General features: G+C 35.4%; 1 long non-coding RNA gene across 1 annotated transcript in view; it reads left to right on the forward strand.

The window, feature by feature from the left end:
• Nucleotides 1-16,122: 16,122 nt before the first annotated feature.
• LOC129392252 (uncharacterized) overlaps nucleotides 16,123-22,863 on the forward strand; it is a 377,286-nt gene continuing 370,545 nt past the window's right edge. The window contains exon 1 of the long non-coding RNA XR_008617848.1: nucleotides 16,123-16,196. This is a non-coding gene — a long non-coding RNA (uncharacterized lncRNA). The remainder of the gene's footprint in view (nucleotides 16,197-22,863) is intronic.

Genomic DNA, 22,863 nt, shown 5'->3' on the forward strand with positions numbered 1-22,863 from the left:
TGAAATTGTGATGCTCTGTTCTCAGTGGATGGAGAGAATCCTATACTTCCATCATGTATCCGACTTTTCCAAAGACAAAAAAGTAGTCAAAGTTGTAGAGGCAGGTCAGGCGGAGCAAGTGAACAAAATCTCGTTGTAGTTGGAGAGTTTAGTTTGAATTAGGACTGAGTGCTGAAGGCAGAAAGGCCTCACCTTGACACTCATATTTCGCATGATTTTTAAATAGAATTATTTGGAGGGTACTTAGATTTATCTTGTATTTATAGGCTTTAAAGTCCAAAGTGAAAGAAATGGTAGGTCTGCAAGCAAAAGACATGTCTCTCAGCGGTTTCTGTTGTGAGAAGAGGAAATAAAGCAAGTTAGCAGATGTGTATCTCCATGATGATTAAAACAACTTAAAGCTATTTGATGGCTTCTTCTAGATACAGGGATACTCTATGTATTTTCTAGGTCTTGGATTATATGGCACAGAAAAGCTGAAATAAGCATACCTAAGATAGCCTTCTTGGAAGTGGTGGTCACCTCTATTCGTTTGGAGCCCAGAAACTGAATGCAATTATCAAGGAGTCTATTCCATTTCAGCATCCATTTGTAATGACACACAGAGCATTTCTTAACTTGAGGTTTCATGAAGACAGTGGGGAGATTGGTTATGAAAAAATATACCTACATTTAGATTGAGAAATGGGTGTAATTTATGGTAGAGTTAACCAAAACAAAAAATTACTTGTCAAAACTATAAATGATATTCTGAGGATTTGATATAATCTTTCAACTTCTCATCAATAAAATGGTGATAATACTTAGCAAGATATGACCAAGTGAATAATCTCTGCCTTTGATTAATCAGATCTGGATTTCTTTTCTTATATTCTATTTTACTTAGTGTACTTTTCATGTTTGTCTTATGCAACAGCAATAGGCTTAATTACATTGTGTCCATATATGTATCCCAATTACTAATTGCAAAAAAAATGCTTGAAATTTATTTAAATTACTATAACATCACTAAGTAAAATTGTTATAAATTTTGAAGAGTGCATAAATACATTTATATAGCTAACAAATATATATTAATGCATAGATCCTCTATGTGCTATTATATCTACTTCAGATTACCAAAACATTCTTGTGCCTATTGCAATGAAAGGAAATATAAGTGAGAATGTACTTACTTAGTGCAGTGCTTGGCACATACTTATAATCCTATTTTTATTATTACTAATAAATATATGTGTTCCCTAATAAATATTATAAATGGAATGAGGCATACATTACAATGATACATGTGATCCTTACCTTCTTGAAACTTACAGTTTAGCAGGAAAGTCAGCTAATTGAACAACAAAGCCAGTAAAGGTTAATAAATATTGTGATAGACCAAGTATAGGTTTTGTTGAAAATACAATAACAGGAGCAAAATATCCAACCTAGTGGCTACTTTTGTTTTTGTACTAAAGCTCTGTATGCACATAGTTTAAATTCTCTCTCTCTATATATATATTTTTTTAATTGAAGAAATGGTTTAATCTGAGCTCTCCGATTTCCAAATAGTTTCCAATCTTTTCAGAGATTAAAGGGCCTTTCATTTTGAGTTAGAGTTGAAAACTGACATCCCATTGGGCAAGACTCTATGCTCTTTGACAACTATTTTTAAAACATAATTATACTCTCTAGGTAAGCAACTTAAACATTTTAATTGTTTTGCCATTTCACACCCAATGTTAAGTAATTTTCTCTTTATATATAGTATTCTATCACTTTATATAGATCATGAGGTAGACATACAGAGAAATATATAGAGAGAAATTAGTTTAAAGTTAACTTTCCCAAGAAAGCACAAAAACAATTATATTGAGAGCAGAGTCATCAGTGATCAATGACCACTTTACAAAAAAGTTAAGGTTATCAAAAAAGATTCTTCAAATTGCAGTCACAACTTAAAGGGTCATTACCCAATTCCTCTGAGTGATGACGTTTAACTGCAAGTTCATGGCTCTCCAGGGTTCCATTACTGGGCATGGTGAGAAGTAGGAGTGGTGTCTATAAATTTTGTGACAACTTTTGCTCTGTATATACATTATGCATCTTTTTGGAGAGAGGGTCTACACTTTTAATCTTTCTCAGATAGACCATAAAATGGCAAGAAACCCTATTCTCGAGTATGTGTCAACTTAAGTCTATAGGAGTGGACCAAATGACAGAAGTAGCAGTCCATAGCCTCTTCCAGTTGGAACTAGATGACTACTGGTGAGCCTCTGTTCTAATTTTCTTTCAAAACCCCACAATATTGATCACGGGTCATTTTTCACTGTGCCACAAGCAGCCATAGAGTCCCTATGCCAAGTTTCCTTAAAGGTTACCTTGTTGATTTGTGACTTGGAAAGTTTTTTATTCCAGCATGTGATTTTCTTGAAGAGTTTGTGGGGAAAGATCACGACAAGAAAGGAGGACATTTATGACGTGATAAGCAGTGCGTGCTGTGGCTTTCACGCTGTGTAGAGGATGGATGAGGGCGGGCCTTATGTTATACCTAGTAACCTGATATCCTGAGGGTGCCTTGAGCTTTTAAGGACACTCAGTCCTAGGGGAGTGTCACCTTTATATATAGGTGGCAGAGCTGTGCCATTAACTTTGTGAGGTATTGAATAATCTCAATAGTTGTCAAAGCTCAGACTTGGAGCAGTTTTGCCTGGGTTCGAATCCTGGCCCTCTCACTTAGATGCTCTGTTACTCTGGGCAGCTTTCTTAATCCTGTCTGCCTCATTTGTAAAATAAGCATGGTAGTAATATTACCTACTTACTGCATGGGCTTGTTCTTAGAATTAAATGTTATTATTTGTTAAGTACGTGGAAGAATGTCTAAACACTGTTTAAAAAAATAAAATCAAGTTCTAAAGTCCATGTTGATAGACAGGTAATATCTAAATTGCTGGGAGTTGGGAACTATACTCAATACTCTGTAATAACCTATGAGGGAAAAGAATCTGAAAGAGAATAGATATATGTATGTATAACTGAATCACTTTGCTGTATACTTGAAACTAACACAATCTTGTAAATCAACTATACTTCAATTTAAAAGAAAGAAATAAAAGCATTTCCCCAGCTTACTAGAAACTATACAAAGCATTTTCTCTAATGATTGCATTAATGTTCTACTGTGGGAATATACTGAAATTTAAAAAAAATTGCTGGGAGTCATATTTTCTATTGATTTGATTGCCTGATACCACTGCCCTCCATTAAGTATTTTAAAGGCTCTACTGCTTGCTGCTTTGGTTTAGATGTGAGCAAAGAGGCCTCAGGTCCCACCTGTGTGGTCCTGGCCACTAGAGCAATTGACAAGAGCAAGACATGTTTGAGAGACGTCACTCAAATGTTTGTGCATTGGGAAATATTTTAGTTCAAGCTGTTGGGGTCTGGGATGGCTTTGCAGTAAGGAGTAGGAAAGTGCTAGAGAAAGAAAAGACATTAATGGTAGGAATATGGGCTTTGGGGAGCTTATCAATTTGCCTGAATTCTGATCCAGCTGAGAAAATCTTGGACATTTCAAACACGTATTACCTTAAGATTATCTTGGGAGTGTGGGTGTACAAGGGGTGGTGATATAATCTGACTCCAATTCAAGAGACAGCCTTTAATATATTCTTTAAATTCAGAAGAAACACTTTCCTCCTAAACATCAAGATATGCAAATAAACAAGGATACCATGTCTTATTCTTTCATCTTACACCTGTTGAGTTAACATATACATATATCACTTCTAAATCTCTTAATCTAATTTGAGCCAAAAGACACCAGTTCATTTTTCAGCAAAACTGTCTAATTAATCTCTTTTTTAAAAAAAATAATTAATTTATTTCTTCATTTTTGGCTGCGTTGGGTCTTCATTGCTGTGTGCGGGCTTTCTCTAGTTGTGGTGAGTGGAGGCTACTCTTCACTGTGGTACATGGGCTGCTCATCGCGGTGTCTTCTCTTGTTGCAGAGCACAGGCTCTAGGCACACGGACTTCAGTTGTTGCAGCACATGGGCTCAGTAGTTGTGGCTCGCGGGCTTAGTTGCTCTGTGGCATCTGGGATAGTCCCAGACTAGGGCTGGAACCCATGTCCCCTGCATTGGCAGGTGGATTCTTAACCACTGCACCACTAGGGAAGTCCCTCTAATTAATCTCTATGAATGACAGTTGTCAAAAGTTTTCCTGCATATTGTCATGCAGTTCTTGTCTCAATATTTAGCTGCTGCAACTATAATTCACAGTTGTAATCAGTCACCATCCTGGAGACTTCTAGTTGCTAAAGATTTTAAATTAAAATGTTCCCAGTGGATAGTAGAGTCATATCATAGATTCCATTGAAACTCATTCTCAATAAGGTCTATCACTGGAGTGAATTTTCTAGATACATCAAGTCCCCAAATGCCACTATTGATGAAATTGTTTCTGCAAAGACTGTCTGCATATGTAAAAGGTATACTCCTAATTTATTTTGTCTCCGTGTACATGGTAAGACAATGATATATGAAGTAGTATTTCCCAAATTTGGCTCATCCTGAGAATTACATGGGGAAGTGATCTATGGTGGGCTCGAAATCTTTATTTTAAACAAATGTCCCAAGTGATTTGAGAATCAGGGAAACATATCGATGTAAAGTAAGGTGCAAAATGGTTCAGACGTACTAGGACATTTGGGAGAGAGTGAACAGTTTTTTAAGACTTAACAGAATTATTCTCTTCTGGGTTTTATAAGCATTGCTTTTTATTAATCAGAGAAATTAGTGGCAGGAAGTATGAATAAAAATAGAAGTCTAGAGGATGCAGGTTTTACAAACCACTTCTATTTAACAAAGCTGACACGTTTTTACATAATGAAAACAGAAGCATAATTGCCAAAAAATTATAGCTTTAATTCAAATCTCAAAACAATAATCATGTAGATTTACTTAAAATCTCAGCATTTTAAGAGAATTGTGTGGGATTGATAACACAAGAGAGAAATTATGTATTTGTTCAAATAATAGAAACTCACAAGAAGCCTGGAGACTAACACAGTTTTAAATACTAGCTGGGATTCCTCCATGGTAGTCAAATAGTTAAATCAGACCCATCACTTTATTGGGGTTGGAAAAAAACATGGGATGGGATCAAATTCTTTTTATTTATTTAACTTAGAGGTAAGAAGGTAGATTATGAACATATAATTTAACCCCCAAATAGACCAGAGCTCTTTACTGATAAAAATCAGTGAATAAGAAGCTACCCATACATGAGCCCCAATGTCTACCCATACATCCCTCCAATGTACACTCTAGTGTCTGTATATAATCCAGAGATCTGACTGTTCCAAAACTGGAATCTTAATTGACACCTGCCTTCCCAGATCACTGATCTGCACTTTTTTATAGTTTCGTCACTGAGATTTCTAAATTATTTCATCCTTCTAGGTCTCAAACTGTCCTTGGATGGTTTCCTAGGACCTCATTTCCCTAACTCCTTATCAACCATCAAAATGTCTTGTAAACTGAAGGAGTTATGCATAGATGCCAAAGATGATCTTTATATAAATCATTTTTCCTGACTCTTAATAGTCTATTAACCAGTAATCCACAACTTTATCTCTCATTTCATGTCTGCTCCTACTTTTGCATACCTCACCATCAGTATCTCATGTAACGTTAGCCACTTTGTCATGATCATAAACTCAAACTGCACTGGAAGCATAATAACAGAACTATTTTCTCCTCATTTCTGCTTTTTTGCCCCCAGCAGTTATGTTCCTGAAATGAGAGTCGTTCTCATTAAGGAGAATTAGGGACAGACTTTAAGCTCTGGTCTTTATGTAGTTCCACAGGCTTTGGAGAGCACAGCTGGTCAGGGAGAGGGAGGTGTTTCCATTTGTGTGAATTGCTGTTCATTTTTATTATTTTGGCCAGATTGTTTCAGATATGACTAGATCTTCTTTATTTCTTTCTCCAGAACATGGCTGACTAGGAGTCCATACCAGGAATACAAATATGGCAACTTTGTTATTTTCTCACTCACTTGTGTTTGCTCGCATATCACCTGACCTGGTTGCTCTGCAGGCAACTATTAAATACTTGTGTACTTTTACCAGTGTTTGTGAATCCAACACGCAGGGCTGAAACTTTTAAGCACTCGCCTATTTCTAATACTCTTATGGATTCATGCCCTCATCACCTCTCTTTTACATACTTAGCAGCCTTGAAAATAAAGAATATGGTCATTTAAATACCAATAGGTCAAAATACACTAAAAGCGAATAAGAAAATGCAGAAGCCACTTCCAAACCTTCTTTCCCGTCAATACAGCATGCAAGTCTGACTGACACACAAACCAATAGTCTTCCCCCTACAACAAATTTGCTCTTGTCTGTGGGTTGAATTTAATTTTACTTCTCTTTTCTTTTTGTTTTAAAACTACCAGAAAACAAGTAACAAAAATCCAATTATGATTTAACTTACTGATATGAAATACTAGAAGAAAAAATAATGTCTTTATTATAGTTAACTATAAATTATATAATTGATTAAATGAAGTGATTCCATTGTAGATCATTTTAAAATAAGTACTCTAGAAATTAGTAATAGAAATAACATTAAAATTCCTATGGAAATGAATCTACATAATCTACTTTGTTGGGTGACAGAAATTTTTAAAGATAAAATCTACAGGCTAATCTCTTTTAAAGTATGAGAGTCTTTAACAATCACTAATATAATTTATTTATATTAGAATACTTTCTACTTTTTGACTGAAAACCTATCTATATGCAGGTAACAGGAAGAAAAAGAACCACCATACGACATGGGAAATACACCAAACACTTAATCAGACCTTTTTGGATACACCCAGAATTGACTGTATGTTTATAGTGGTATAACAAAAAAATACTCTGAATATTGTCAAGAAGGAATAAATAGAAAATTATAACAATCAATAGGCTCTGATGATCCTTGAAAATATAGAATTTTCATACTTAATAAAACTCAGACGTCCAAGTCACCCTCCTGCGGTTCCATTAAAGTGTTTTTCAGATATCAATTTAACATTATAAAAATTCAGAATGAGACTGATTGTAACAATATTCAAATTCCCATAAATGGTATAAAATTATATCTTTAATTACAATAAAATTTCTAAAACTAGTGATTCACTTTGAGAGTCTATATTCTTTCACAATACTATAACATATTTGGAGCAAATAAGTTCATCAGTTTCCATTTCTGTAATGTTCACCATCTAGTCTAGGAAGAGAGCCTTTGATTGGCCACTCATATGATTTTAGGTGGAAGTTTTTGTGTTAGAGGATTATCCAGATTAATCTTTTTCTTTCCATTCCTATTCTTCAGAACACTAAAGATGCTGCTTTAGCCTTTCCAGGCCATTACATATGGCTAAAGGGTTTATTCTCCTCCCTGGTCTCCTGTTCTTACCCCTATTTCAAGATCCAACCTACGCCCCATGGTTTCTCCTAGCCTCTTTTCATAGATTCTTATCATTGCCATATAAGTAATTGTCCGTAATGAGATATTCTTTTATTTAGGGCAGCAGGAGTGAAAAGAGAGGGGAGTTAGAGAGAAAAAGGAACATTTATACTTGTCTGTACATGACTTTATTAACAAGCTGATTCCACATTTTGGATATTTTGTCAACAGACTATGATTCATAGCCTCAGCACTGTTTCAAAACATGTCTGGTTTCCCAAGGAGCATATCCCTGCCAAATTAATTTACAAAAAACAAGTTCCAACCTACTTTCTTAATATAATCCTAATATAATCTCTGATTACAGTTTTATTTATTCAAAATCCATTGAGTACTTTTTCTAATGAATACAAACTGCCTTTGCACACTTTAGCTAAGTGCCACAATTTTTTTAGGATTAAAACACATTAAGCAGTCTCTGTCAATCGACTCTTCATTACATATCTGGAAAGACACACACAAACTTATACACCTGTACCACTAGCTTTTTTACTCTATGATTTTCGTGTGCACATGAGACTGAGTATTAAGATGTGGTTTTAGTCAAGTTCCTGCCACTAGTTGTATGACTGTGGACAAATCCAGGGCAGATTACTATGGAACTAATGAATGTTAGTTCATTAGTTCACACCCATCACTTGTATAGGCTTCTTTCATGCTACTGTAAGAGACCTATGTTGTCACATGATTGTATGCCTTTGTAAAAATTTGCAGAAGTAGATATTTTAATTATAAATGATTAAAATTACAGCTTCTTTCCACTCTAAATTTCCTTCTGTGAGACTTTCCCTCTTATTAGGTGGCATTCTGGTCATCTTTGATGGTTTTTGGATCTGGCACGAGGAAGTTGAGTGGTGGGCAGATTGAATTTAGGTTATATGAGATATATTTATGTGGTTTGCATTCATTTTTGTGAATAGTTAGGTAGATAGCCCAGTGTGGGATGATTTTTGGAAATACCCTTCCTACCATGTGTTGACATATCCAAGATGATAGCGCAGTGTGTCAGCCAGTTAACTAAATAACATTATTTTACTTTTCTGATTTTTCCAATATTTGCGGTATTTAAAATTTCCAATTTCTCATATTTTTCCTCGTTCTTAATATGTATTTAATTTTGTATTCGTAATTGTATATTCTTCTTATTAAAGAAATTTCCCCTTGTATAAGCCTCAGATACCACAAGACCTTACTCTACCTTTGGACAAGTTAGTAATCTTTTGTAGGTCTCAAGTTTCCAAATTGTAAATAAACATTTGGACATTATTTCTGACTAATAAATCTAAGAAGTATGACAAGAGGGTGTAGAAAAATATTAAAAAATAATATTTCTTTGAAAAGTAAGTCAACATCCTAAATTCTTACCAAAATGAAATTTCCACCCTTCTTCAAATATGCTATGTCCTTTCTCAATATATTCATATTGTGCCTTCACATAATATCTACTTATCTCTTTTCTTTGTGTGAGCAACTGCAACTTATCCTTCCAAGTGGAGCTCAAGGTAAATCCTTCTGTATTAGTTTTCTGCTACTGTGTACAAATTACCACAAATCTCACATCTTCACAGAGCACACATTTATCATCTTGCAATTTCCACAGATAAGTCTTATCACAACTCAGCTGGGTTCTACGCTCAGCCTCACAAGGCTGCAGTCAGATGCTGGTTGAGGCTGTGGTCTCATCAGAGGCTTGTCCATGAAACAATCTATCAATACCCCACACTCCTTCAGGCTTTGGCGTAAGTCATCTTCCAGATGTACTATGGAAGTCCCCGTTTCCTTTCTGCCTATGAGCTGGGGTTTGTTCTTAGCTCCTAGGTGCTGCCCACAGTTCCTTGTTACACTATATAGACCCTCTCTACACATGGCAGCTAGCTTCTTCAAAACTAACAAGGGTCTCTCTGGCCCTCCTAAAAAGTCTTCTACCTGATAAAGTCAGGCCCACCCAGGATATTCTCCCTTTTGAATAATTCAAACCCTACTGATTTGGGACTTTAAATATATCTGGAAAATGTCTTCCCCTTTGTATATGTTACAATATCTCTAAGCAGTGTTTATTTTTATTTTTTTCTCTCCAAAATAGTCACGGGATTTATTTACGTTCAGTAATGTTATATCATACTGTAACGTATCTGCTAGTACTTTTACATCTACCCCACATACCCCAGACCAAAAACTTCTGAGTATTGTATGTCCCATATGTTGCTATAATTTCAGGATCTAGCAGGTCCTGGTATATGATAGGCATGCAAGAGCTGGTTGTTCAGTGAAGCACTCCTTGTTGAAAAATTTAATGTAGTCCACTAAAAAGTCAGCAACTGAAAACTTCAGTATTGCTGTAGGGGTGGATGTTTTTAAACTCAATCTTACTGCAAAATAGAAATTAAAGTTAGTACAGTGCCACTGTTTATTTAGTGAATGGAATGATGAAGGAGGAAGTTTTTTAAAAAAGAAAAAGGAAGACAATCATAACAGTCCCTTAGAAAATAAATTAGAAAAGGATCGGGTGATCATTAGGGTCATGTTTTCAGAGCCTCGGTTAGCACTTCATATCCTTTGTTGATGTACTCCCAAGTTTTGTTCCCTAATCTTCCTTATCTTTTCCATGCTTTATTTTTTTCTGTCTATATCTATCTATCTAATTGCCTATCTTCATCAAGAAAAATGAACCTCATTAGTGAAAGTTATCTGCTTTAGAATTGCAGGTGACAAAACTTTTTCATAGATTATAGGCAAACCATGAAACTAAATAATTACATCTCCGTTCTACCTTTATGAGTAGTTCAGAAATTAGACTGATACGTCCAAAAATGACCAGAAGTAAGGTTTAGTCCAATAGCTTATATACTTTTGCCCTTAGTTAAAGTGTACTTGCTTCCTGGGATGGCAGCCATCCAGTTTTCTGCTTCCTCTACTCCTAACGATGCAGGAGCAGAGCTAGGGAATGACTGTGAGTTTTCTAGTCATTCAATTAGTAACTGCTTAGTGAATGACAATTATGTTCTAGATACTAAACTAAGCATTATTAATACATCAACAAGCAAGACTGAAGAAGTTTTGACTATATGAAATTTATGTTCCAGGGGAGGGAAATAGCAAATATGTAACATAAATTAATGATAGATTGTGATGAAAGGAAGGAAATAAAACAGGGTAATTTTGGTAAAGTATAACAATCTGTGTTACTTTATGTAGGATAATTAGGGAAGACCTCCTTGAGAAGATGATTTTTGTACCCAGTCTTGAGAAATGAGAATAATAAGGGGAGATATCTGAAAGAGGTATGCGTAAAGACCCAGAGTTGAAAAAGAATTTTAGGTGTTAAAAAAATCGAAAGGATATTCATGTAAATACAGCACAGTAAAAGAGAAGAGAGTTTGTAATGAATGTGGGAGCTAGATCATGCAGACTTCAGGCTTAATTAAAGAATTTGGATTTTTAAGAGGAATGGAAAAAATCACTATAGGCAAAGAAGTGATATCAATTGATTTATATTTTTAACCATTTTGCAAAAAATTGCTTATTGTAAGAAAAGAGTAAAAGCAGGGAGACAAGTTAGAATGAAATAGTTCTGGACAGATATGGTGTCTTGGTATCTAGGGAAAAATGTGAAAATGGAAAGAATTATATATGAGATATGTATTTTGGAGGTAAAACTGACTAGATTTCCTCATTAATTGGATATGCTTAGTGAGACTAAAAGAAAGGGAAGATTCATAGAGAGATCTGTAAGGTTCTAGGTTAAGCAGCTAAGTAGATAGTGGTACCATTTACTAATAAAGTAGAAATAGGGGTCAGAGAAAGAGTATGGTATTAAAAGACTCATTCTTGTAGATATATTAATTTTGAGATTCCCACCAGACATCCAAACAAAGATGCCAAGTAGTCAGTGAATACATGAGTCTGGAAATCAGGGCAGATCCTGGGTTGGAGAGACACAGTGAGAAAGGCATCAGTGTGGAGATACTGTTGGCCAAACTTGGTTTCAGATTCCAACAAATACATTTACCAGTGATGTAACTTTAGACAAGTATCTTAATACTGTTCTATCTTCATTCCATCTTTTATAAAGTGGGAATAGTAGTTGCTATTAATAATTAAATGTCTGGAAAGTAGCATATAGAAAAATACATCCAGTAAACGGTGCCTTAATATGAATGATGGTATCTTGTGTTTAATGACTTCTTTAGAATTCTAATAGGTATAAGTGGGAAGAGAGCATAACAAAATTAGCCATCTAAAGGAGAGAAAAGTGCCATATCCAAAAATGCAGAATTTTATAAATGGGAACTTTAGGAGTAAGTCATATGAATCAGCAACTGGTGTTGCAACCAGTTCTGCCAGGAAAGACCTGTGTATGTTCATTTCAATGTGAATCAAATGCTGGTTTCATTTGGGGCATTGTTTCCTAATCGAACTAGACTGAACTTGAAAGGCAGTTCAGGAGAGTGTGTGGTTTGAACTTGTTTTTTTCACAGCAGTTTCATGTTATAATAGCTTCCTGGAGCCAAAGTAAATACTGAGGAGGGAATTTCCAGTTTTCTACTTATTAGCAAAGGCTGCCTGAGGTTAATGGCATCCCAGATGTGTCAGCCACTTCACATCCTCTGTCAAAATTTAGGGACTTCCCTGGTGGTCCAGTGATAAAGAATCTGCCTTCCAAGGCAGGCAGACGTGGGTTGGATCCCTGGTCGGGGAACTAAGATCTCACATGCCGCAGATCAAACAAGCCCGCCCACCACAAGTATTGAGCTTGTGTGCCACAACTATTAAGCTCACGTATCTCAACGAGAGAGCCTGCGCGCTGCAAACTACAGAGCCCACGAGCTCTGAAGCCCGCGCACCACAACTACAGAGCCCGCGTGCCCTGGAGCCCACGTGCCACAACTAGAGAGAGAAAATCCGCACGCCACAACTAGAGAGAAGCCCGCGGGCCACAATGAAGAGACCGCATGGTGTGCCACAGCGAAAGATTCCGCATGCCTCAATGAAGGTCTCATGTGCCGCAACTAAGGCCCGACGCAGCCAAAAAAATAAGTAAAATAAATAAATTTTTAAAATAAAAATAAATCTTCTGCCAAAATTTAAAAAAAAAAGAGAGAGAGACAGAAGAAGCATAGAGGAAAGGTAAATTTTAAGAACAAGGGGTGTTCGGTAAGAATCTGGAGAAAAGATGGAGACAGGGACTGAGCAATAGGGCCAGTGTACATTAAACTACGAACAAGGTTTTTCTATTTTAGAAAGTTCAATTCCAGTCAAGATTTAGCAACTCTTTTCCTCCTTTCTTCTTCCTCCTTTCTTCAAGTTTCTTCACATTTTCAAACCTCCCTTTAATAGAAACATAGATCTTTCTCAGTGTTCAGTCTCATGTTTGGAAAAGTATACAGAATAAAACCTGGAGACTTCATTTGTATAAGCTACATACCAGAGACCTCCTTTCTTTTCTCAGCTCTGCCATCTTCTCTGTGGTTGTAGCAACCTTTCTGAATGATTTCCTTATCTATAAATGAGCAGGTGGGACTGGTATATAAGGAAATTTACAGCTCTGGCATCTTGTGATTTGATTCATCTCTTATGTTAATAAAGCAGGAAACACCTGGTCACAGCATATGCTTTCACAATCAATTGTTTGATCTCTTTTTTTTCAAAATGAGGTGAGAAGGGAAGGGTGAGGAAGGAAAAACAGACTTCACATGGTAGGGCATCTTAGTCTTTTCCCTGCAATGTCTTTTGTTTAGGCTGTGGGTGTATTTGTGTGTGTGTGTGTGTGTGTGTGTGCATTTTCAATTTCATATTTTTTCTGGGAAATTTGAGTGATTTTATGGATGTGAATATTAAGGACAAAAAATTAAATAACAGGAAAAATTTGTTTTGATTTTTAAGGTAGTTATCAAATGGGGAGGTGGAGGCAATCCTCAAGCTATAACTCAAAGATATATTAAAAAAATCAGTAAAAATTTAAAGTTTTAAAAATTAAATATTGTTGCCATAGTGATAGTGGAAATAAAATTTATCAATTTTTGTATAGTTTATTCTTAAGTATTTTTAGACAAGAACGTACATGAAGGGTTTGTTAAAAATTCTGTAGGATTTGAATGAAGTATTTGAAAATATGACTGACTCTTTATTACTCATTCAATAGTTCTTTGTTTCCATTTTGTTTTCTTTTTTATCTTTTCTTAAAAAATTATTGAAGAGGAGGGTAATTAATCCTAATTTGGAGCAGGGAGCATTTAAAGAAGAGGCATCCCTCTGTTGTCACCTAGTCATTTAATTCCTGACCGAGGGATTGGACAAGTCTATATACATCTGGAGGCAGGAAGATGGCCCAGAAGGGATACAAGAAGGTTCTGGAGAAAAAATTTTCTTACCTCTTTAGGGGGTGCTGCAATTTCACATAAGCTTTCCAGTGGAAAGAGTGAGAGATTTTGATGCTGGTAATTCTAAGATTTTGTTGAAATGGAAAAACATTGATTGATTTTTACATTGCTCTTCACCTCAGCAAAAATCAATATTTGTTTACTATAATCTCTGTAAGCCATATGCATCTCCAGCTAATAACATATTTTTTGATGCCAATATTATTTTGAGTTCTGAATAGAATCGTTAACAAATTATCATTTAAGGTTATATGCATATTAGAATTAACACAGCTAAGTTTTATTTTAAACACTTAGTACAATGTGGAATTATTACAAATTCAAGGAAATAATAAACTACAAGAAGTGCATAATTTTAATTCTGTCCTTTTGCCTTTCTTCCTTTCATTACTATTTCTCCCCTCTGTCTGAATATATATCTAATGTGGCATCAAGTTCTGGATCTATAAAATAGAGGTCATGTTTTTCCCAAAAGAGAACTGTGAAACTTTGACTAACCACAAAAATCATGTCTAGCCTTTTCAACACTACAATTTTGTCAACTCTCTAATTTTAGCTTTCTTTCATATGATCAGGAAATTCAGGAAGATCACACATGCAAATGCAAGAGTAATACTTAGAAAATGGCTCAGTATTATATAAAAGTAAAGTAATAGAGGCACGATCCTTACCAGTAGGTTCTCTAAAGATGTGGTTATAGACTTCTGGCAGTCCACCAGCCTAATATCCACGTTCCCCTCAGCTTCTGACCTGGACATGTAACAAGAGGAAGAGGAGAAACAAGATCGCTGGGCACTTTTTTTTTTTTTTTTTAAATGTATGCTGCTTGTGTGTGTTGAAGTGTTAGATGGTTAAGGGGCAGTGATAGGTATGAAATCCTTACAGGGTGGGAATTTCTAGCCTAAGGTCAGGCTAAAGCTCATCAAACACCATATGATGTTCACTTCTGGTGGGAAAGCTAAGTAGATGGGCCAATTCTGACATGAATCAAATCAGAGACAAGTTGACTTATTTGGAGGAGAAATAGCAGAAATCTAAGAAGGCAAAGAAGCTCAACAGTAAACAAAGATGGGGTCCGAAAGTAGAAGTTATTGCCACATGATAGAGAACATGCATGATGTATGGTAAGCTTTCACATCTGTCCCCAAGTATAGTTTCTCTTAAAAATGAGGACAGCAATTCAGTATTCTTTATTGATTTAAAATTTCTAATAAGCAGCTGCTAATAATTTGCTTTATCCTGAGCTATCATTCTTAGCATTTTTTCCTGTCATTGTAATTCTAAGCAGCCTCCATAAAAGGTGACAAAAAGCCACATGTTTCCTCAAACATAAGTTGATTTGTCCCTTTTTCAACTCTACTTTTTTCTTTCTTTAATGAACTAACAATACTCGATGGGTCCACTTTACCACACCTTGGTCGCCTATATCTATTTCCACAACATTCCACATTTTCCCTTTATTTCTCAAAATGTTGCCTCACTTCAGTAGGCAAGTGGTACTTTATAGAATGGGTTTCAACTTCTCCATTGGGTTTTGAATTTCCCCAGTCTCTTTCAGAGACACTCTCTAGTCTTATCATGACTTCTATCATATGTAAGTTGCTTATGCCTTGTGTACACCCTCATATGAAGCAACAGATTAATCATATTACTCCATTCACGGAACCTATCATCAGTGGACAGTATGGAATGCCCTTTTGCTTTATTTATTTAATTTATGACTTTCTTCACTCTTTTCCTACTGTTGGCCTCCTTCCTCTCCCCCGTGGTCAACTAAATTAAATTTGTCTGATATATATCCTCAAGTTTGTGTGTATCCTTGCATTGTTTTCTAGTGTAGGCATATATGTTTAATTTATGTAAATGTTATTGTGCCCCAAACCTTGTTATCTTATTTCTTTTTCCACTCAGAATCTAATTATCCATCCACCTTTCTGTGCATATTCTAGCTCCTTGCTTCTAAGTGCTGCATAGTATTCCACACAAAACCTATAGAATATTTTACATCTCCAAAAATCCTCTTGAAATGGACAGACTATCTGCTACCCCACTGAAGCATTGACTGTGTTTTGAAAGTCATTGGCATTGTTCACAGGTATTTCTGGTTCTTGCAGTGTATGAATACATGGGAGGCATTTTGTATTGTCTGATCACTTTTATATATAATTCTGGCCAATGAGCGTGGACAGATGTGACATGTATCACTTCTGGCCTAGAACATTTAATTGCTGGTTTGAAATCTCCAGAGTTCATCTTTCCCTCTTCACGGTGGCTGACAGTGTTTGAGATGGGTGGCTACATCCTCAGTCTGAGTGAGTACACTGAGCAGATTTAACCTGCCCATCTTGTGATGGACCTGCAGTGTGAACAAAAAAGAAACCTATGGTATTCCAAGTAAGGGGTTTGGGGTTTGGAGGTTACCACAGCATAATCTCATCTCTCCTGACTGATATAATCATCATATAAGCCCCTTCCTAGACCTGTGTGAGAATATCTTGGGGCTGTGTAACCAGAAATAGGACATAGGGTATATGCACTCTAAATCTGAGTAAGTATTGCCTGAGTGCTCTTGAGTGAGATTAAGCTCATCTGCTTTCTCCACATCCCCACTAATAATTACCACCATTCAATTTTCTAGTTTCTGCCAATCAGATGGTTGTAAAGTGGTAAATTATTTTACTTTAATTTGCATTTCTCTGATTACAAATGAGCTTGAGGATCTCTTCATATACTTGATAGCTATTTGTGTTTAACTGTCTGTTTATCATCTGTTCATATCATTTGCCCATATTAGCTTCTACTCACAGAATGTATGTTTAATATGTTACAGTATATTTACTCATACAATACGTATAGCTTATTTTACTATGTATTCTTTTTTCCTGAAAGGCGAAAGGTATATTTCCAGAAAATTTTCTTTGCAAGGTCACTAATAATTATTTCTTGTCAAATGTAGAGGACTTTTCTCATACACATTCATCCTTGATAGCACTGTAAAATCTGGGGTTGCCGATCCCCCAGTGTTGCTTGGAACGTTTTCTCCCTTTGAGTCCTTTGTGCAATCAATATTATTTCTATATTCTATTCTTATTGTTACCTTTCTGTTCTTTTCATGACTCTGTTTAAAGGTTTGTGTTCAGCCTTTTGGTCCCTTCTCATTCCATTCCTTCCCCACAAGAACTCATGGATCCAACTATTACCTATATACTCATAATAATGAAACAATCAAATCTTCCACCTTAAGTTTTGCATTTAAGCCTGCAACTCTGATTACATATACAACATCTCCACCTGATTGTCTTTTCATGACCCCAAACTTAACCTGTTAAGATGGAAATAAAAATATCACCTGAAAAATATGTCACCTCACATAGAAGCTATTTATTTAAGTTGTAAATCACCACAGCTGTCAAGATGGAAACCTTCCATCTTGTTATGTTATGTTTTTAATAAATGTGTTTATTTATTTTGGGTTGCAGTGGGTCTTCATTGCTGCGCACGGCTTTCTCTAGTTGCAGTGATTGGGGGCTACTCTACGTAGCAGTGCGCGGACTTTTCGTTGTGGTGGCTTCTCTTGTTGCAGAGCACGGGCTCTAGGCGCGGGCTTCAGTAGCTGTGGCACGCAAGCTCAGTAGTTGTGGCTCGCGGGCTCAGTAGTTGGGGCTCGCGGGCTCTAGAGAGCAGGCTCAGTAGCTGTGGCACATGGGCTTAGTTGCTCCTTGGCATGTGGGATCTTCCCGACTCAGGGCTTGAACCCATGTCCCCTGCATTGGCAGGCGGATTCTTAACCACTGCACCACCAGGGAAGTTTCTACCTTTCATATTTCATTCTCTTTTATCTGCTAGGCTGGGTGACTTATTTGGATTTTCTCCATTCCAAATGTGTTTTGGTTTTGCCCCTTTTCTCTGCTATCCTGCTCCCTTATCCATTGACGCCTCCCTCTCCAGAAGTTTACCACCTCAGACCAGTGGAAAGCCCACTGACTAGCGTCTGTGACCAGGCTCTTATATTGTATCAGGTAGATGCCACATTTTTTATTATACTGTTGTTGCTGTATGTATTTCCAGACATTGTTTTACTTTTTTCTAATAGCACACATAATAAGCAGTGATATTCTATGTCATTAGAATAAATAATATAGAATTATGTGGCATAAAAGATAACATTCTACCTTCACATTCACTTACCCAAATTAGTCTTCCTGTCTTTTTTCCCCAAGGTAACCACCGTTAAACATTTGGTATTTCCAAATACTTGTAAGGTTCTTTTATCCATTTGTATGCATGCATGCCTACATATAGATCATTCCCTTTTTTATTACTTATATGAGTGGGCTGATATTTTTTTCTTTGCATATAAATGCTTTATATTCTATGTTGGCAGGTATGATAGAATCTAGGTTAGTTCCTGCCTGGTTTGGATGGGATGATGGGTGGAGGAGAGGGTGCCTGGTGGCAGGAGACCTGTAAGATGCTTTTACAGTAGTCCACTTGAAAGGTGATAAAAGTTTGTTCTTGGCAAATGTAAACTGAAATAGAAGAACTGGACACATGTATGGGTGATTTAGGAGAGAGAATCACCTGGACTTGACAACCATATGTTTTTAGGATGTGTAATAGATGACGGAGATCACTTTCAGGTTTCTAGTGTGAGAGACCAGAGTGAAAGTGGCAGTAGTAACTGAAATATGGAACCCAGGAAGAAAAGCCAGCAGAAGGTAGGGATATTGATTTGGGGAATTTGAAAACAGGCACTTCGATTTCTTGAGACTTTAACTTGTGAGGCATGGTAAGTTCAGAATTCAGGTTCTCCCTAAAATTCTGGGAATTTGATAATGGGAGGAGATGATTTGCACACAAGTTTGGCATACCTTTTTATTACAGGCAATTTATTTTTGAAATTCTGGTATTCATTTTATTATGGCAATACTATAATGGTGTCCTATAATTTCATTGTTTATAGAAGCTCAGATAGACTATAACAGACAATTTTGTACTGAATGTATAGCTTTAGTGGCACAGTGGATTTGGAGTATGTTTTGTTTGTATACTGTTCTGAGATATTTTAGGGCCTTGTAGGTGAAAAATCTATGTTCCATACCAGTGATCCCAGGAGGAACCACAAAAGACCAGTGGCTTGTGTTCAAGCAAGGTGGGACAAGACTGTCCATGTGCTGATGGCTTCCCTGAAGAGGATCATCATAGCTCTGATTGACTTATTGCTTAAGGCCAGAGGGTGAAGAAAACAAAATGTTGGGGGTAGCTGAGATGGAATATATATCTCCCAGTCCTTTAATTTCCATGATAAGAAAACACAAGTGGCCTTTCTCTATCTCTGTGATGACTTCTCCTCTGTCTCTTGTTCTGTCCTATGTCATATGGTAGAAGAAGCCTGCCCCCGCATATAGAAGCCCAGAACTTCTTTTAACTTAATAGGTGAATTTCTCAAAAATGAGAATCAGTATTAGAAGGTCCCCTAGCCCACGGATATAAAACTTGATTTTTAGAAATGAGCTTTATTAGTTAGTAGAGCTATATTTTTGTGTCATTTAATATACTCTTTCATTTTTTAACTTGCCTAGAACTTGAGGAAAAAAACTGGTCCTACTTATTGGTAAACACCTCAAAACACAACTACTTACCTACTCAAGTCCACCATTGTAGTACGGGCACAGCCATAGACAATGCAGTAAAATAATTGTGGCTGTGTTTCAAAAAAACCTTTATTTATGAACACTGAAATTTGAATTTCATGTAATTTTTATATCACTAAATATTCTTTTTCTTTTTAAAAACTATTTTAAAATGTATAGAAATTTCTTACTTGAGAGAGCCAGTTTAGGCCCATAAACAGTAGTTTGAGGAACTCACTTATAATGTCAAACCTAATACTTTTGTTATTTTCTCTCTCAAAAAATTTTAAAGGTTTCATTTTGCCTGTTTATTTAAGTCCTTATTTCTACTACTAGTTTCTTGGCCTTCCAAACCTATTCAACAACAAAAAAGCGTATTTTCCCATTATAGCTCCTAGCACCTAGTTGTTACTCAATAAGTATTTGTTTCTAAAACAATCAATAATTAATTTAAAGAACAAACAATATGGGCTCTCCATTCTAGAAAACTTGTTTCTTCAGTATGCTTCCTTACTTTTTATTCTCTTAATTTAAATATTACCTGTTCTAAAACTTCCTTATCAACCACTTTTGTTCCATAAAATTCCTCCTTTATGATGAGAAATATATTTTTGGAGGGATAAAAATTGAGAATGTTTGCTAGTTTCTATATGATGCCATGGTTTTGATAGAGGAGAGAGAAGGAATAAATACAAAGTGAGTTCCAAAATCAGGAAATGTGGCATTGACATTAAGAATTTATTCCTTTTCAGGTCTTATCTTGTCCTGTTTTTTATCCAAGAAGATAGTAGCGAATGCACTGGTTTAGTGCTTTTCTGTGGACAGAGCAGAGAAAGCATGGGAGATATCATTTATCAGGACCATTGACTAAGCATATATTTCTACCACAGAAATTCAGTCCAATTTAGATTTGGGCCAGCCAGTTCAGCGGAGGCCAGGGGACAATATACTTAAAAAGAAAATAGAGTTCAGAAAGAAGACAGAAGGGAGGCATGTCTGTTTATTCACTTCACAATAGCCTGTGGCAAACTAGTCCTTCTCTTAACTCTCTCTTTTGTCTGTGAAAGACAAAATACATTCTGTGTGGTAATGGTTTTCTGTAGTTTTTAAAAGGCAAGATGCATTGTAGTGAAACAGGAAAATTTTAAAGGAATGCTTATTTTTCTCTGCATCCCTCTTGGGCAACTAGGAAGCTTGGTGATATTTTTAATACTCTAGATGAATCATGACTGCTGTCATACTTGTCATCTCAAAGATGAAAGTATTGTATTGAGGAGAAAATTACTTTGTGAAAATATTTTTGATGGCTTTCTTTTTTGCAAATTAAGAAATGTTCAGTTTTACATCTCTAGATAACTGTTGCCCAATTATCCTCCAAAAATGTACCAGTGTACGTTTTCCATGAACTCTGTATCAAAATAACACATAACTTTCTTTAAACAGCATTTTTAAATCCACTTTCATTTTTGTTCATCTCAGCTTGCTCTCCCTCACTCCTCCACCTCAATTTCAAGATGAACTACAATGTTCAACATTATATCATTTCCATCACCATTTTTATTTCAGCTATAAGCTTGATGTTCCTTTTTTCAATTTTTTTTTGATGTTTAATAAATTGTTCTTTCCTAAATCTAGGAAAATTTTAACTAATCCTTTGGAAAAAATATATGATAGTCTCATTTGTACCTTCATTTCCTTATATCTACCTGGTATAATTAATTACCTGAAACATTTACTATATATATATATTTATAATCTATCTTTCTTACAAATATTGGCCATAATTATTTTCAATAGACCAATAGTTTCTTTAATATCACACCCTGATTTTATTTTATTCCTTATACTTACTTTCGGAATTAAATTCTTGGCGCCTTCCATGTTCAATGCTTTTCAGACAATATTGACTATTTTTTTCAGTAACATTATCCAAATTACATTTGAAAAGTACTTTCTAAATAATTACCTTTAATCTAGTAAGACTACTTCTTTTCTAATATCTTAAAAAAAAAAACTGAAGTAGGGAAAAGTTAAATGGAATTTCTTAGTAGTGGAATTCATCACATGTCCTATTCTCTCTATATAACAACTCTGTTTCATGTTCCTGGTGCATGGGATGCATGTTCTCTTGTCAACAACACCTATAAACACAGCTGTGTGCTGCTGCTCCGGGCCAAGATGTCCTTGATTTGGTCAAGGAACCAAAAGAGATGTGAAAAGGATAGATGCTCCGTAAGGAAATAAGCTGGTGCACATTTGTTGTCAAAAATAGAGCATTTAATGAAAATATTTTTTTCAAATAAGCAGTCCCTGAGGCTGACTTAACAGTTGTACTGGAGTCTTTATATTGCTTACAAGGCTAGTATAGAAGCAGTTTGCTTCAGATATAAAAACAATGATACCATTTTAATTCAAAACATGTATAACATGTATCCTAAAGCTACTTTTAGATGAAGATATATTTACAGTGGAACTACATCTAGTCCCACTATAGCACCTTGTTTACTGGGTGGATGGAAAAAAAAAATAAGACTAAAAAAATAAAATTAACCACACTATTACAAATATTTTCCTCATGTAAACACAGGCCTGGCTAAATATCTGTATGTTTGGAAATTAAAGGTATATGATGTTCATGCAATTTACTTGTGGATGTAATTGTTTTTAAACAGTCACATTTAAGCAATTTCTTCATATGCTTTTATGCTTATATATTTTCATATACTTATATATTTTAATCAAAAAACAGAATTAAAAATATATTTTTTAAATTCTTTACTTCATGGAGATAAAAGAATAATAATCTAGAGTTCAGAAACATTGACAGAAAAGAACTATATGTAAAACACAATATCTGCTTTAAAACAAACTCATTTAATAATTTTTTCAAATTTTTAAACTTTTTTTTCTGAACTTCTTTTTATTTTGCTTTTTTCCTAAAGTCATTCCTTCCTTTTCCTTCTTGCTTTTCTCTCTCATTAACTGCATAAGTGAAAATAAAGGTAACACTTGAAAATGACTGGGAATCAGATCTTATTTTTCTCACAAGTTCGAAATGACGGGAACAATTCTTGTGATGGTTTTATACAGAGTGCAAAATTGAGCATATAAAGGATGAATGGTATATTTTTCAGGCACTGATGATTTTAATCCTATTGAAATTTCTAGTTTTGAATTTTAAAGTTAGATCAGTCAGCAAATTTTTTTTTTTCCCCACTGATATTGTTTAGGTAGAGACATGGAGTAGACAGATAGATTTAATAGCCTAATAAAGATTGTACTTGATAGAAACATATGATAAAAGAAATAACCAAAGTAAACATTCTCACTCAGAAAGGGGAAGGAA

This window comes from Physeter macrocephalus, chromosome 1, assembly GCF_002837175.3.
Source record: "Physeter macrocephalus isolate SW-GA chromosome 1, ASM283717v5, whole genome shotgun sequence".
Taxonomy (NCBI): Eukaryota; Metazoa; Chordata; class Mammalia; order Artiodactyla; family Physeteridae; genus Physeter; species Physeter macrocephalus.